Below are 18,603 nucleotides of genomic sequence, written 5' to 3'. Positions count from 1 at the left end.
AAAGGTATGTGAAAACATTGCACAGTTGGATTCCTTTCTAGATAATATTTCCAAATCAAAACAGGTCATACCCAGTGTTACACAGAAAGTTTCTCCAATTGGCAATCATAAATTGTGCGTCATTATCTGACAGCAGTGCGTCAAACTGGTCAATATTAGCCACATAATCAGCTTCTGTGTATCTATTGTGAGATATACTAGTCACATTCTTGACTGCTTACAGCTGTTAATACTTCCTAAAGATGTCATGCAATAATAGCACATAATGAATTCCAGTCTTCACTCATAGAAGAGGTCCATAAACATCTGTGCCAAGAAGCTGAAATGGGTGTTACGTTATCTGTTTTATTCTAATGTAATGATAAATCTTTTTGTCCATGAGGTCGAGTGTGACAGAATATTGAATGTTTTATGAATCACAACTTCTAATTAGCCCTCATAACAGCTAAACACTCCAAGCCTTACCTCAAAAATGATTTTGGTCAGATAACCTTGCAAGCTGACTCCCATATAGTCTTTAACATGACCTGATTCGGACACTTTGTCCTCAATAGGTTACTGTATTGATGTCACTGCAAGCACTTTAAGTGCTCAGATTTGTGGGTCTGAGTTTGGCCCCAAAACCTGTACTCATGCCTGTGGACAAAATCAGCTGTGGCCTTCAGCTGAAACTAAAAGATTTATCTTTCCTTTCTTCCTGCAGAAAAACTGATCATTGCTTTCTTTTCTGTGAGGTAATCGACACCTAGCATGCTTGTGGCACCAGGGTGTCAGTAATAAAAATTGTGTGACGCACAAACTGCTTGTGAAGTCTTACACCAAGGGGGACCTGCAGCTTACCAGTTTCATTTTGCTTATTTATGGCAGCTAGAATTCTTCGTGTGCTAACAGGTAATGTAGGTACCTTCTTACAGTCAGAAATTCCTCTGAACAGGGTGGTTGAGATCAGTCATCTCTACCCTAGAATCAGTAAGTGAACCTGTATCGCTTCCTTTAGCCTGAATGGTGGTAGCACACAACTTTCATGGATCTTAATATCAACATATGCAACAGATTATAAAAATTGTAAATAATTACTTTACTCTATATCACATATTTGTTTAGCATTAATGCAGTTGAGCTTCTCCCAGATGTTTATTGCATATAGCAGTGGCTGGCCAAATTACTGAATCATTCTCGTAGTGCTATGTCTGACAGTGGAATATGTATATTATGCAGACTATGAAATCTACCTAAGCTAACTAAATTTCCAAATACAACAGGTAATTAAATTCAGTCCATTAACTCTGTTGCTGTTTGCGATTTTAACGAAAATGGTACTTCTACAATCATATCTCAATGCAGAATATGCAAATGAAATCTTCAAAGCGAGTATAACAAATTGTACAACTCACATTACGTATGCAGCTGAGGTTATTATTGGATTTTTAGTCTTTCTGTTGAACTTTTATTCCTTCTGCCCTTGTCCGCATTGGTGCACAAACTGGAATCGTTTTCCTACAAATTTTTAAACACACAAAATTCAGATAACTAAAATTTACCATAACAGATCACTGGTCGCTGGACGCTGTGGTAATCAGTTTTACATCATCTCCTCCTCATCTGATATTCGTTTCACCATCAAATCATTTTTCTTTGAGTCCCAAATTGAAGTTTTAACAATTTTTCACAGGGCCTATTTCATGACGGATGGAATGAAATGAAGTCCGATGCATCTTGACAGAGCATAGGGGAACGATGCGGGAGACCCGCACCGCCGTACTAGGCAAGGTCCTAATGGAGGTGGTTTGCGTTGTCTTCCTCCGACCGTAATGGGGATGAATGATGGTGATGAAGACAACACAACAACACCCAGTCACCTCGGGGAAGGTGAAAGTCCCTGACCCCACCAGTAATAGAACCCAGAACCCTGTGCCCGGTAAGCAAGAACGCAACCGCGAGACCAAACCACGAGCGGCGGATTCATGACGCATATAATGTTATAAAACATTCCTTTTACTCTGACAGTGTTATGAGAACGCTAAATTTCTTTCGATCAGAAAACACAGTACAGAGCAAAGTAATATATCATTTGTAAAATGTAAATTTTCATGGCCAGAAATGTCACAATTAATAAAATGTTCCAGGCTTTTATGCTGTGGTCGAATGGATCCCACTTTAAAACCCGTCATTTAGTCCCAAGCTGTGGAGGACATCTGAAAATGTAATTCGCGTATGGAGACGAAACGTCGTGTTTTAAAGTAAAAGCCATTCGACCAGAGCATAATAACACGGAACATCCTATTAATCGTATTATTTCATTTACCTGGTCCCAATTTATCCCGGTTTGACCATGGATTCACTGATTCAATTGTGCGCTCCTTATACACTACTTTAAGAAATTATTTTAAGTAATTACGTTACCTTATGTATTATTAATTACGTCACATGTAATAGTGGACACCATTTAATTGCGAAACATATTACATAAGTGTCTGTTTACTCTGCTGATGAACGCTCACTACCTTCTCTTTTGTCTCCGTCAGTGGAAACAGTAATGTGGTTCAAATGGCTTAGATTACTATGCGACTTAACTTCTGAGGTCATGAGTCCCTTAGAACTTAGAATTACTTAAACCTAACTAACCTAAGGACATCACACACATCTATGCCCCAGGCAGGATTCGAACCTGCGACCGTAGCGGTCGCGCGGTTCCAGACTGCAGCGCCCAGAACCGCTCGGTCACCTCGGCCGGCGGAAGAGTAATACAAAACAACACAACGAGACTAACATTAATCATGATCCTGTTTCATCGAAGATCATAACAGGTTTTTATTACTTAATGAGTCTTGCTACATTTGAGCAAATTAAAGAGAGATATTTGTTCTTTTTCAACTCATATTCCTAGGTACCCAATATAATTCTGCGTAATTGATGTGTACTCTAATTACGTTGAAAATTAGTAAATACAAGCGTGTTATTGATCATATGCTGTCTCTAAGACTACAGCACCTTAGCCTAATAATATACCGCTAGCGGATCAAATTTTCGGCTTGCAGGAATATCCAACATCCGCTGTTGGTTTACACATTTTAGGTATTCGTTTACCTGTATCGTTTATTAGCCTATTAGCCTTGTGCCCCACTGTCTTAGTACTGCCCTCATGTTGTCAGACATCTGTGTTGCCTACATGTAGGTACAGGTTGGGTGACAAGGTGTGGAGAGCTCTTGGGCAGGGAGTAAAACCTGTTGCACTTAGAAACGCACGCACACACTCTCTCTCTCTCTCTCACACACACACACACGCACACACAACTTTAACACATATTTGGCTCTCCCAATCAAATCAAGTATTTTACTACCACTAAAAGTAAAACAGTCAGTCAATATGTACTTCCAGAGCCAGCCATCTTTCTATCTGTACCTCACTTGGCACACAAACACGACTTTTCGATCTTTGTACCCACTTGGCACTATGCACAATATACGGTCAAATTAAGTGCAACAATGTTATTTCATATCTAAATTGTCCGTATCATTTGTGAAAATACAGAAAGGCATTTGCATTATACTCGTGTTATTTTGAAGTCCAAATTGCTAACTGGTAGACACGTACAGTAAACGCTGCTCTGACAACAGACACTGCAGTCATTTACGACTTAAATAAAGCCCCCTGGCATTATCGCAATAGGATTTGGAAGAAGAACAATCTATTATGTTTCCACCAACTATAACTGCCACAAGACATACAAGAATAGCTGCGGCTCTCGCTGCCAAATGCACAAAACTTGCCAAGATATACGTACCTGATTCCGATGGGTTTGTGCAGGCCAGAAGAACTGTTCGACGAGTTCAGTTTTCAGTTGCACCCCCAAGAGAAACTACTAATGCATTTTCACTGCTTTCAAATCCCCCAGAAGGCTCAGAACGCGCTTCTGCAGCACCAAAATAAGACCCACCACCCCCAACGCCCATATTTAAATTTCAAGAGAACTCTACAAGCGGTGACACAGATCTAGGAGGGGGCTGCATATCCGCATATACAGATGGCGTTAGTGTCGCCTACACAGGGCATAAAAGGGTAGCGCATTGGCGGCGCTGCCATTTGCACACGGGCGAATCATGTGTAAAGGCGTCCAACGCGGTTATGGCAGCAAGACGTAAATTATCAAAATCTCAACACGGAGTGGTAGCTGGAGCTAGATGCATGGGACAGTCCGTTTCGGAAGTCGTTAGGGAATTCGGTATTCCGAATCCACAGTCTCGGTTAAAGGCGCTACAGTCTGGAACCGCACGACAGCTGCGGTCGCAGGTTCGAATCCTGTCTCGGGCATGGATGTGTGTGATGTCCTTAGGTTACTTAGGTTTAAGTAGTTCTAAGTTCTAGGGGACTTCTGACCACAGCAGTTGAGTCCCATAGTACTCAGAGCCATTTGAATCCACAGTCTCAAGAGTGTGACGAGAATATCAAATTGCTGTCATTACCTCTCACCACAGACAACGAAGTGTCCGACAGCCATCACTTAACGTCCCAGAGCAGCGGCATTTGCGTGGACGTGTCAGTGCTAACAGACAAGCAGCAATGTGTGAAGTAACAGGAGAAACCATTTTTGGACGTAGGACGAACGGATCCATTAGGACGGTTAGGCGAAATTTGGCGTCATGGTGTATGCCAGCAGACGACTCAAGCCAAAGGGCTTGCTAAGAGCACATCGCCTGCAGCGCCTCTCCTCGGCTTCTGATCATAACAGTTGAACCCTAGACGCGTGGAATACCATGGACTGTCAGATTTCAGTTGGTAAGAACTGACGGTAGCGTTAGAACGAGGTGCAGACCCACGAAGCCATGGACCCAACTTGTCAACAATGGGATGTGGAAACTTGTGGCGGCTCTACAATTGTGTGGGCAGTGTTTACGTTGATTGGAGACCATTTGCAGCCATTCATGAATTTCGTTTTCTTAAATAACGATTAAATTTTGATGGTTGACAGTGCACCTTGTCATCAGCCAACAACTGATCGCGATTGGGTTGAAGAACGTTCTGTACTGTCGAGCGAATAATGTTACCAAGCTTATCGCCTGACATGGGACATAATCCACAGCGTGCACAAAATCCCGCACCAGGAACATTTTCGCAAGCACGAAAAGATATAGAGGCAGTATGGCCCACGTTTTCTGCAGGGGACTTCCAACGACTTGTGTTGTCCATACTACATCGAATTGATGCTCTATGCCGGGCGAATAGTGGTGCCCCCACGATTTTTGTCACGAACTTCATACGTACTGATGAAGATTTTTCGAGGAGTGACACTGGAAGCGACGGATAAAAAGGTACCTTATTGTATCCTCACGCGACCACACCTCTCAGAGTCATCAAGATAACGCTCCACGATCTGCTTTTCAGTATGAACTCCGCAAATAGAACAGAAGAACTTGAAGCTCTACATTTCTCTGTAACGACGGTCGTTAAGCTCAAATTGCCGAAGACTGAGGAAGTCTTTCCACTATTCCTGACTCTTGCAAATGACAATCCGCAGAGCAGAAAGACTTTCCAACTGACTCACCTCCCTAGTCTCACGGTGCTAGCAGAAAATATTAGAACTCAGCGAGGCACAGCACAATGATACCGGTGCTAGAGTTTCAGTCAGGTTACATGGCACTGTTCCATGCCAGACAGGTGGATCAAGTGTGCTGGCAACCGTGCAATTACTGATTTCCTTTCCGCATGTGGTTCGACGACATGAGCACTCCACGGCTGCACCGTATCGTATCGCGTCATAGCTCACTAACGCGGACAAGTTAATGAGCTGCAAAAAATGGGTACATCTAAGGCACTCCCTTGCCCATCGTACGCCGCAGCTTCCGCATCGAGGGTGTCCGCCTATGCTGAAGCATCTGGCAGCAGAGCCCAAAAAGAAAGGAAACATCAAAATCACGCAGTGCATTACGCCGCAGATGCCGGAAGGTGCTGCCACTTCTTCGGACTTTAGCCATGAGAAACAACGCAACAACAGATTTTCGACAGTCCACTATTACTGCCGGACGCCACGGATCTATATAACAGAGGCCGAAATAGGGAAGAGTAACGGAAGCAGCCGCACCCATCTGAAGTTCATCGATCCGTGAGCACCACCATAGAAGAAAATAGAACCAGCACCTTTGTCGTAGGAAGTAGAGATGAATTCTGTCTTGTGTAAGACACCTTTGCACTTTTGTTTTCGCCCAGACGTGTTTCAGCACTTTTCGATCTAGTTTCAGCGGGTTTGTTTGTTTATTTTTCTCCCCACATGGAGCAACTGGGTATTTATGCTGATAGCTTTACGTCTACTTCACAATCTACAGTTTGTCATTGTTAATGAAGCTGTGAAGTTTCTACTTTGTTCGTATCGAGATAACTCGTTTATTTCTTTCACTTTTGTCATTACACATATATCTTACACGCTTTCATCGCCAAGCACAGAGTCTTCACTGTAATAACGCAATTTCTGTGCTTGGCGAATAAATCGTATAAAATGAATGTGTAACAAAAAAGCGAAAGATGTGCTGGTGTGCAACAGGGCTCAGTCCTTGGACCGATCTTGTAAATGACCTAAACCGCTGTCGCACCTAAGAGTGTCTGTGTGCACCTTGCGCTTTAATACGACCTTCTTCAACCGCAGCGTGAAAGTAAATGCTCTCATCGTCTAACGCAGTTCGTCTGTGACATTCTGCATACCTGAGCCGTCCCTTGACATTTCCTGCAGCACATACTGTTTTCAGGAGCTTCACACAATATACTCGTGTCAATGAGTTCAAAAACTTCTTTCCCTTTATCAAGTAAATTATATTTCTCTTCCAAATCTCCTACTTTTTTTATGAGAAGCACTGCTTTCATTTGGTGTAAGTTCGTTCGGCAAATCAGTAGTAAGTGAACTCACATTTTCCAACAGTGGTGATCAAGAACTGCTTTGCTTTGCTAATGAATCATCATTTATTTTCTTTTGCCGGTTCACATGCTTCTTAAACACTTTTGTTCTAGCTCTAGGCATTTTCACTGCGAAAAATAAATCACTAAATACGAAATAACTCGACAACAACAACTTTCAAATAGTACACTGTTTACATACAATCCCGTCACAAAGTCAAAGAGCAACTTGAGGAAACCAGAGGGAAACATTTTCAAATAAGTTGTGTATAAAGAGAAGCTGGAAAGTGGGATATTTGAATTCGTGTCACATAAATGTACTGCCAACAATTTTACAGTCAGCCATGAAAGACGTGTATAACTAAAGTGCAATACCCGATCTCACAAATCTATAAAAATAAAATAATTATATTTCTATTAGAGCTATGTATGATACGTCATTTTAAATAGGAAACTAGGCGGAATATAGTATGTCAATAAAACGAAAATCGATTTCTTAACCCAAAATCCGATACCGTATCCCCTTAACAAGAAACTACTCTTGGACTGAGTTATGTGGATCTGGCTTGAACTTTATGCAAACTGTTCTTATATCTTTTGTTCAATCAACGTGACAGCACAATAACAACTGGTAGCGTTCAACCACTGTAGTCGGACTTAACACAGACCGACACATTAATCGATAGTATTAAACGTGACTTTCGCAGACTCACAGTATATTCAATAACAAATAGTAAATATTAACGAATAGTGTAAATAAAAATCTTTGAACTGTGCAATGTTACTACAAAAAAAATTAAATTAAGAGCTCTTCACAATTTTCTCGAGCAATAATATGCTTTTCGTAGCCCAGAAATGCATAATAGTAACTATAGAAACTTTCGTCACGTTGTGTTCCAATTGTAGTTTTGCTTATAATTCTATTCAAGTAAAACCGTCATGAGCATTTGTACGAGTTGACACGAATGGTAAAAACAAAAAAAAAAAAAAAAAAAAAAAAAAAATAGCGTGCAACACGTTTGCTGGGAAAAATAATGAGTACAGCTGTAACTACAATTTTATTACAGAAATTATAGAAGCTAAACGCATTTTAACCATCCGACACCCTCTTTTCTATTCGTAATTTATAGTTTTCTCTTGTCCCTTTTTGTGAGTATTTGATCCCGCCTGTGGAGCAACGTGACGTTGCTAGAACGTATGCTGACTGTACTAAGTGTGAATTTGGACTCGTTACTAGAAAAAATATTAACACTCTGAACAATATTTTAGAGAAAAATTAACTCTCTCACTAAAATTTACTACGTTTGTACATGTCTGAACTTTTTCTGCACCGTTCGGTTGGCAGACTTCAGGACATGGTATCCATAAACAAAGTACACCCTTTGCTTCACTGTTATGTGTAATCATTGTTTTCAAAATTAATATTTCTCTCTAAAGCACAGCCACAGCCTTCATCACTGGGGCAGGAAGCAATACTAATCCATCCTTTCCTCCTGATGATCAATAATTATAATAGTAACGGACCCAAGTCCTGAGGGAAGCTTTTCCGGTACCTGAATAACATCAACACCTTAAGTGACTTTCTTTTCAAACTTTACATTTGACTCAAGTCACTTTAATATTGAGATTGCTTTAAACTTGAGGCCTTTAGGAAATGAATTTAAGAAAATGAAATTTTAGTAAATACTGTAACAATGCGCCGGATAAAAGTTGTGTATCTCAACTTTTTTTACTTTGGAAATTTGGAAGGTAAGGACTGTGGGACCAAACTGCTGAAGTCATCGGTCCCTAGTCTTACGCACTACTTAATCTAACCTAAACTAAATTACGCTAAGGACAACACACACACACACACACACACACACACACACACACACACTTACACACTCACACACCCATGCTCTTGGGACGACTAGAACCTCCGACGGGGAGAGTCGCGCGAACCGTGCTACGGCACCTGAAACCGCACGGCTACCCCGCGCGGCCTTCTTACTTTAATAAACCACACTCTCATACCATTTGCAAGAAATAGTAATTTTAAGATAGAATTTAATTAACATAATGGTAAATACTTGAAATAATATGCCTACACTGATTACAATTAACTGCCAATAGACCGAAATAAAAGCACTATTGCACATCATTTACGTTAACGCAGTCTCGCTTTTCTGTCCAGAATGACAATATAAATTAATCTTTTATCCATTGTGGAGGTAGAGCACTTTGACTGTGATGAATAAAGGCTTAGAAAAGTTAGTGCGACCAGTCACTTTTTGCTTTATTCTTCAACTTTTATTTGCCATTTCCTGTTTCGAGTCGTCTAGAGATTGACCATTAGATGTACATATTTATTGCATGTTTTAAGCATTGTGGGGTGATGTATCTGTGACAAGAAACATGAAAGTACTGAATGTGGTGAGAATTATTTGCACTATTAGATGCATTACTTACGGTTACTAGTGAATGTTGGTTTATTCTTGGTAATGATCAATGTCCATTAAGCGAAAAGATAAATGTTAAACTCTATTTCAGTGCTAAATTGTAGATCAAAGGTCACCATTGTTTCACAGATTTTGTAACAAACACAATTCAGCTAAGCAGTGTAAATATACGTCATTTTTGCAGTGAAACTATATCTTATTTTTGCAGAAATGATTATAACAGAAATAGATATATAATTATTGTCGTCAATTTGCAGTGTGAATGCTGAATACAGATACTCTCTGGCCCGACACAAACCCTTTCACGTCAGTTTAGTTAAGCTCTTACGATTATTTATGTTTTGTAAAGGAAGTGGAAGTTGTTATCTCTGGCAAAATTTGTGAAGTGCTATAAGATTAAAGTGGCAAATAATGTAAGTAATGCCTCTAAATCGATCTCACAACGCAAATAATTCCTGCGACAATATATGTTTCGTTCTTACATCTTGCCACAGCTACATCACCCCCACAGTGCTGGAAGCATGTAGTAAATATGTGGATCTGATGGTGAATCGCTAGGTGGTTCAAAACAGGTAATGGAATATAAAAATTGTAGAGTAAAATAAAACGCTTCTGGTACCATTAATTTCTGGAAATCTTTATAAAATAAGCGGTCTACTACATGAATTGTCAGGACCAGCCAAATGGAGAATGTGGTGCAAAACTATTTCGGTAAAATCTTCACGTGTCGTATCTGCTATACAGACCAGACTCCATAATATCCAACTTTGAGGAACATTCTTGTAGCAAAACGGTGTAATTCTTGCAACGTTATATTTTAGCATCGAACATTCTTGCATCCACAGCTAGAGTTTGCACGAGACACCTTATAATGGAGAAGTTCAAATTATCGTCTTCTTCTGTTGTTTGTGACAACGCTAGCAGAGATATTTAAGGTCTTGCGGAACACACCAACACCTGACCTCACTCAAACGCTGCTGGCAAGCTTCTTTAACAGTTCAGTCCGTTTTCGTTCTGCATAAACAGCGTTCACGAAACGGAAATGACAAGGAATACTTGGAACCCTTATTCGATGCTGACCACTGGGTCCACCTTTTGAGAATTTTCCCTCGTAGAAAAGGCGTTCGCAACACAGAACTCCCAGAGGAAAATCTTGGCTGTCCTCAGCCTAATGGCTTCCTCCTTCTTTGGCAGGATACCATTCCTTTTGTAAGAATAAAATAACACACCCTTAGCTCAGACTTTACAAAAATTATTTTATTAAAAACCGTATGTACATAACACTGAAGTAAAATTCCAGTTATTATTCAAATTACTTTCACAGGTGTTTCATAATATCTCTCCCCATGCTTATCTTCAAATAATAATTACTAAACCACGTCAGATATCGACAATATACGATGTGAATGTAACAGTAACGCTGTTCCGTTACTGTGCCCTCTATTATTTTCGTCATCGTGTTCTTTGCTGCAAAGAATGAAACCACTTATCTAACGTGACGACAGCTGTACACTTACCAGATGGGAACGCATGTGTACGTCAGATTGTCCTCATTCTAACACGATTAGTTGAAAAAAAAATTATCTTTTGGATTTGCCTCATTGCATTGGAATACCTCTTACGGGATTTTCACTTATTAGGAAGGTGTGGCTTGAGATTTTCATATGGAAGTTATTATTATTTTTGGTAATTCAGTAATAATCAGTTTCTTGTAATTAACGACAGCCTGACAACCAAATTTGTTATGTATATGTGCACAGTCTGCACCATGAGCTATAAAAATAGAGTTTAACACTTTCGGCCCAAAGCTATTGCACGATTCGTGGTTTCTTTGGTTTAGAATGTGCATAATTTCCATCTAGTGTCCGCAGTGAAGCAAAATTAACATACGTGCATTATATCTCTTCCTTAAGAGTCCTGTAGGTTCACGGATATTTTAGTTATCAATTGCAGTCATATGGAAGTTTATCATAGATTCAACGTGTTGCCCGTTTCCGCAACTAAAAACTATAAATTAAAAGCACATCTAGAATTATTTATATAAGTGGATCAGTATACTGCTGTAAATAGTATCTAATAAATTTGAGTACCAGAGGTACTGAAAACGTCCGGTAACGCTAACTGAAGCGTAAAGTAGTTAACAGGTTATAACTAAATGAGGGAGCAACAGAATTTTTTTTTCTCAGGTTAATTAAATAACAGGTAGCGCCGTATTGGAAACAATAATCTACTTTGTTACAAATTTTAAAAAAACCTTATCTGAACACAAACTAATTAATTTCACTAATAAGCCATAATCATCGCTATGTCTAACTTCTTGTCGTCGGCGTTCACAGTCACGTAAAGATTTGTGATGACGTCATAGTCGCCTTTGACTACAAAAATTATTTATTTGCATTCTTGTTATTCATCATCGCGTATAACTGTGCTTTAGCCCCTGTCAAAACCTAAACAACGTAAGACGTTTTTAGATTTCGAACAGGTTCTTAAAGCACAGCTATACCACTATTGTAGTTGTGGAAATGAAAAAACTCTTACAGTCAAAGGAGACTATGACTTCGTTTGTAAAACCACTATCACATCCAAACTAGCGCTTTTGTTCGTGAGCAGATGTTTTCTATTAACTGTGGCGTTTGGCAGGAGTCCGCTTCAGACGCTCTGTGGTCTGCAGCGGGGAGGAGCGGAGAACAGGGAGCCTAGGTATTCCTTTGACCGCCGGCAGAGGGAATGCAGCCGTGCCTCCTGGGAGATGCCGCCTCAGTCACGCAGGCACCTGTTGATCCCGCCGGAGATGTCCCACGGGTGCGGTGTCCCTCGTTACCTTGGAAACGCCGGCAGTTAATCCGACAAGCGCTGGCCGACGTTGACCTGCTGCTCCCTGGCGATTGCGGACAGTAGTGGCAAAGCTATGCATAACAAACGGTTTTGTGGCATTGTTCCGTCTCTACTAACTTCTGTCGAAGGCGGACTCAACATCATGCAGTCAAATCACTGTGTGGCAACTGCATTCGAAGTACAATTTGACGGTCCTCATGTACCCTAATATATTTATGCTTTCATTGTTTTAACGTACTATTAACATTATTGTGATTGAGCTACATGTTCTGTTTCACACTAAAATACTACTTCAACTTTAACCAATCAATATCTGTTGACATTTTTCTTTGATATTTGTGCTCAAATGGCTTTGGGACTAAAAAGGCGAACATTATAAATCTATAGCTCCAGGGCAGAGGACTGGGAACAAAAATCTCAAAATATGATTCAGAAACGTTACAATAACTTGAAAACATTAAATAATTTACTTTTACCTCTCTGTGCCATCCCACCAACGAAATAGTATGCTTTTCTTAAAATTAACTTCAACTTATTACCACAGCTTAAAAACACTGAATATTACATAATTGTAGGAGTGTACAAATTATTTCAAAGCATATGCACACACATACAAACACTGTAACGATATGTAATTGGAACAATATCACAGAGAGCGTTGCAATCTACGCTGTGTGTCGTGAAATATGAAATTAATAGGGTGAGTTTAGTATATTTCTATTATTTTCTTTCAAATTATAATTTTGAACCGTATCTTTGTTTATCCGCACTACAGCGGAAAGTAATTACACCAGTATAACAAACGACCTTGATGTCGTGTGTTGTGATCTATGAAATTGATAGGTTAAGTTTATAATATTAATATTTTTTGTTTCAAATTAATATTACAGAACTGATCTTTAATTAACTGCGTATAAATATCCGAGATCTGGAGAGGTCTGACGGCTGCTTTCCGTGAAATTAGTAGTAGTATTTTACTAATCCGTACATCATTTTTACGAGAACATAGGGCATTTGTGGGTATTACATTAAGAACAATAAACTTAGCGTAATTGACGTACGCAGGCAGGTACATACGTACAGGGCTAATTAGACAAGAGTGGACAGATTATCAACAGTGGCCTTATAGCAGGAAGGCAACGGCCTTGCCGCCATGGGTACACCGGTTCCCGTCAGATCACCGAAGTTAAGCGCTGTCGGGCGTGGCCGGCACTTGGATGGGTGACCATCCGGGCCGCCATGAGCTGTTGCCATTTTTCGGGTTGCACTCAGCCTCGTGATAACAACTGGAGGAGCTACTCGACCGAATAGTAGCGGCTCAGGTCAAAGAAAACCATCATAACGACCAGGAGAGCGGTGTGCTGACCATACGCTCCTCCTATCCGCATTCTCATCTGAGGATGATACGGCGGTCGGATGGTCCCGATGGGCCACTTGTGGCCTGAAGACAGAGTGCTTATAGTAGGAATCATCCCGCCATTTACCTAAGCAATTTAAGGAAACCACGGAAAACGAAAATCAGGATCAAGACTGGAGCCTTGAACCTCACTAATAGGTCAGCGTGTTTCAAATGGGGCTACCTCCTTCCGTTTATCCCTAATGTAAGCCGCATGAAAGTTTCCAGCATACAAGCAAAAAGAAGGTATTTTTCAATCAAAGGTGAATAAATCGATTTATGAATATTATTGACGCAAAAAATAATTCAGTGTGTGGGTGTTCTTATTTATACATCTACATCTACATCTATACTCCGCGAGCCACCTTACGGTGTGTGGCGGAGGGTACTTATTGTGCCACTATCTGATCCCCCCTTCCCTGTTCCATTCACGAATTGTGCGTGGGAAGAACGACTGCTTGTAAGTCTCCGTATTTGCTCTAATTTCTCGGATCTTTTCGTTGTGATCATTACGCCCATCTCTTCCCGGAATGTGCTCTCTCGTAATTTCGATAATAAACCTCTCCGTATTGCGTAACGCCTTTCTTGAAGTGTCCGCCACTGGAGCTTGTTCAGCATCTCCGTAACGCTCTCGCGCTGACTAAATGTCCCCATGACGAATCGCGCTGCTTTTCGCTGGATCATGTCTATCTCTTCTATTAATCCAACCTGGTAAGGGTCCCATACTGATGAGCAATACTCAAGAATCGGACGAACAAGCGTTTTGTAAGCTACTTCTTTCGTCGATGAGTCACATTTTCTTAGAATTCTTCCTATGAATCTCAACCTGGCGCCTGCTTTTCCCACTATTTGTTTTATGTGATCATTCCACTTCAGATCGCTCCGGATAGTAACTCCTAAGTATTTTACGGTCGTTACGGCTTCCAATGATTTACCACCTATGGCATAATCGTACTGGAATGGATTTCTGCCCCTATGTATGCGCATTATATTACATTTATCTACGTTTAGGGAAAGCTGCCAGCTGTCGCACCATGCATTAATCCTCTGCAGGTCTTCCTGGAGTACGTACGAGTCTTCTGATGTTGCTACTTTCTTGTAGACAACCGTGTCATCTGCAAATAGCCTCACGGAGCTACCGATGTTGTCAACTAAGTCATTTATGTATATTGTAAACAATAAAGGTCCTATCACGCTTCCTTGCGGTACTCCCGAAATTACCTCTACATCTGCAGATTTTGAACCGTTAAGAATGACATGTTGTGTTCTTTCTTCTAGGAAATCCTGAATCCAATCACAAACCTGGTCCGATATTCCGTAAGCTCGTATTTTTTTCACTAAACGTAAGTGCGGAACCGTATCAAATGCCTTCCTGAAGTCCAGGAATACGGCATCAATCTGCTCGCCAGTGTCTACGGCACTGTGAACTTCTTGGGCAAATAGGGCGAGCTGAGTTTCACATGATCTCTGTTTGCGGAATCCATGTTGGTTATGATGAAGGAGATTTGTATTATCTAAGAACGTCATAATACGAGAACACAAAACATGTTCCATTATTCTACAACAGATTGACGTAAGCGAAATAGGCCTATAATTATTCGCATCTGATTTATGACCCTTCTTGAAAATGGGAACGACCTGCGCTTTCTTCCAGTCGCTAGGTACTTTACGTTCTTCCAGCGATCTACGATAAATTGCTGATAGAAAGGGGGCAAGTTCTTTAGCATAATCACTGTAGAATCTTAAGGGTATCTCGTCTGGTCCGGATGCTTTTCCGCTACTAAGTGATAGCAGTTGTTTTTCAATTCCGATATCGTTTATTTCAATATTTTCCATTTTGGCGTCCGTGCGACGGCTGAAGTCAGGGACCGTGTTACGATTTTCCGCAGAGAAACAGTTTCGGAACACTGAATTCAGTATTTCTGCCTTTCTTCGGTCGTCCTCTGTTTCGGTGCCATCGTGGTCAACGAGTGACTGAATAGGGGATTTAGATCCGCTTACCGATTTTACATATGACCAAAACTTTTTAGGGTTCTTGTTTGGATTGTTTGCCAATGTTTTATGTTCGAATTCGTTGAATGCTTCTCTCATTGCTCTCTTTACGCTCTTTTTCGCTTCGTTCAGCTTTTCCTTATCAGCTATGATTCGACTACTCTTAAACCTATGATGAAGCTTTCTTTGTTTCCGTAGTACCTTTCGTACATGACTGTTATACCACGGTGGATCTTTCCCCTCGCTTTGGACCTTAGTCGGTACGAACTTATCTAAGGCGTACTGGACGATGTTTCTGAATTTTTTCCATTTTTGTTCCACATCCTCTTCCTCAGAAATGAACGTTTGATGGTGGTCACTCAGATATTCTGCGATTTGTGCCCTATCACTCTTGTTAAGCAAATATATTTTCCTTGCTTTCTTGGCATTTCTTATTACACTTGTAGTCATTGATGCAACCACTGACTTATGATCACTGATACCCTCTTCTACATTCACGGAGTCGAAAAGTTCCAGTCTATTTGTTGCTATGAGGTCTAAAACGTTAGCTTCACGAGTTGGTTCTCTAACTATCTGCTCGAAGTAATTCTCGGACAAGGCAGTCAGGATAATGTCACAAGAGTCTCTGTCCCTGGCTCCAGTTCTGATTGTGTGACTATCCCATTCTATACCTGGTAGATTGAAGTCTCCCCCTATTACAATAGTATGATCACGAAACTTCTTCACGACGTTCTGCAGGTTCTCTCTGAGGCGCTCAACTACTACGGTTGCTGATGCAGGTGGTCTATAGAAGCATCCGACTATCATATCTGACCCACCTTTGATACTTAGCTTAACCCAGATTATTTCACATTCGCATTCGCTAATAACTTCACTGGATATTATTGAATTCTTTACTGCTATAAATACTCCTCCACCATTGGCGTTTATCCTATCCTTGCGGTATATATTCCATTCTGTGTCTAGGATTTCGTTACTGTTCACTTCCGGTTTTAACCAACTTTCCGTTCCTAATACTATATGCGCACTATTTCCTTCAATAAGAGATACTAATTCAGGAACCTTGCCCTGGATACTCCTGCAGTTTACCAATATTACGTTAACTTATCCTGTTTTTGGTCTCTGAGGACGGACGTTCTTTATCAACGATGATAATGTCCTCTCTGGTAAGCCGTCAGGTATTTTATCGTTTCGCCCAAGGGGGGGTCCCTCTAACCTAAAAAACCCCCGTGTGCACGCCACACGTACTCTGCTACCCTAGTAGCTGCTTCCGGTGTGTAGTGCACGCCTGACCTGTCTAGGGGGGCCCTACAGTTCTCCACCCAATAACGGAGGTCGATGAATTTGCAACCATTATAGTCGCAGAGTCGTCTGAGCCTCTGGTTTAGACCCTCCACACGGCTCCAAACCAGAGGACCGCGATCGACTCTGGGCACTATGCTGCAGATATTAAGCTCAGCTTGCACTCCGCGTGCGATGCTGGTTGTCTTCACCAAATCAGCCAGCCGCCGGAAGGAACCAAGGATGGCCTCAGAACCCAAGCGGCAGGCGTCATTCGTTCCGACATGTGCTACTATCTGCAGCCGGTCACACCCAGTGCGTTCAATAGCTGCCGGAAGGGCCTCCTCCACATTACGGACGAGACCCCCCGGCAAGCACACCGAGTGCACACTGGCATTCTTCCCCGACCTACCCGCTATTTTCCTGAGGGGCTCCATAACCCGCCTAACGTTGGAGCTCCCTATAACTAATAGGCCCGCCCTCTGTGACTGTCGGGACCTTGCCGGAGAATCGGCCACTGGCCCAACAGGCGAGGCATCCTGTGGTGGCTCGGAAACGATGTCATCACCACTAGGAAGCATCCCGTACCTGTTGGAAAGGGGTAAGGCAGCTGCCACGCGGCCAGATCCCACCTTCGCCTTTCGGCCAGGCACGCGCGAGCCCACCACTGTCCGCCATTCACCCTGGAGTGATGGCTGACCGGTAAGATGCTCACTGTCGGAAGACGCAGCGACATCAGGGGTTCCATGTGATTCCAAGGCCACCGAAGTAGGCATAGGTCTCACCACAGTTGCCCCAACGCCACTACGAGCCGACGCCTGCGCCTCGAGCTCGATGAGCCTAACAGACAAAGCCTCCACCTGCCCCCGAAGAGTGGCCAATTCTCCTTGCGTCCGCTCACAACAACCACAGTCCCTACACATGACTATGTGTACCCTACTCTATACGGTGACAAATTCCCAAGATAATCTTCTGATGAGCTACTCTGATAATCAAGAAACACTCACTGAAATACGAGACGCGAAAACTACGCTAGGTTTTCCCAGAAAAAACTATTAGAAGCTAAGCGCAGCAAATAAGTACAAAAACGCTTTATACAAACAGTACTCGCTGCTGCTGGTGCTCTCGCTCTGGCTGTCACAAGACAACTGCTGATTCAAGTGACTAGCGGCTAACGGCCGCGAAACAAACAAAAGACGGTTTTAGGGCGCTTTCTGTTCTAAACGATCAAGAAAACACTAAGAAATCTAACACGAAAACTACGTAAAGTTTTATCAAGAACTGTTAGTTACTATGCAGAGCAGATAAACACAAATAGAATCCCTTCCTTAGTGGAAGGTCGTAAACAAAATGCAAAATAAACGCTTTATACAAACAGTACTCGCTGCTGCTGGTGCTCTCGCTCTGGCTGTCACAAGAAAATCTCTTTTCATTATACATGAACAGTGCTTCCAAATGAGAAGAAATATCCTCATAGGTCATACGAAGTTACGATGATTTGACATATATGAGAAAAGAGACATTTACGTGTTGATGAAAAGTGTTGACTCAATGATTTGTAGATAGGACACACGTTGCTATTACGATTTTCAATCCAGAAAATATTTTTCAGCAGCCCTCCTTGCTGCTCTATCCTGTATAAGTATTTTGATCTCTACACAACTAACGCATCATTCATCAGTGTAAAACTGCTTACTATATCGAAAATTTGGCATCCCTCTGCAATTTTTGGTCCCCAACAGTCCTTCCTAATACCAAGTTGATGTTTCCATGCT

The 18,603-nt window shown here is 41.5% G+C and overlaps 1 pseudogene; it reads left to right on the top strand.

The window, feature by feature from the left end:
* Positions 1-13,294: 13,294 nt before the first annotated feature.
* LOC124790280 lies at positions 13,295-13,412 on the top strand (annotated as a pseudogene).
* The last annotated feature ends 5,191 nt before the right edge of the window (positions 13,413-18,603 follow it).

Source organism: Schistocerca piceifrons, chromosome 3, assembly GCF_021461385.2.
Source record: "Schistocerca piceifrons isolate TAMUIC-IGC-003096 chromosome 3, iqSchPice1.1, whole genome shotgun sequence".
NCBI lineage: Eukaryota > Metazoa > Arthropoda > Insecta > Orthoptera > Acrididae > Schistocerca > Schistocerca piceifrons.
The sequence above is the reverse complement of the archived record's forward strand: the minus strand, read 5'-3'. Positions and strand labels throughout refer to the sequence as shown.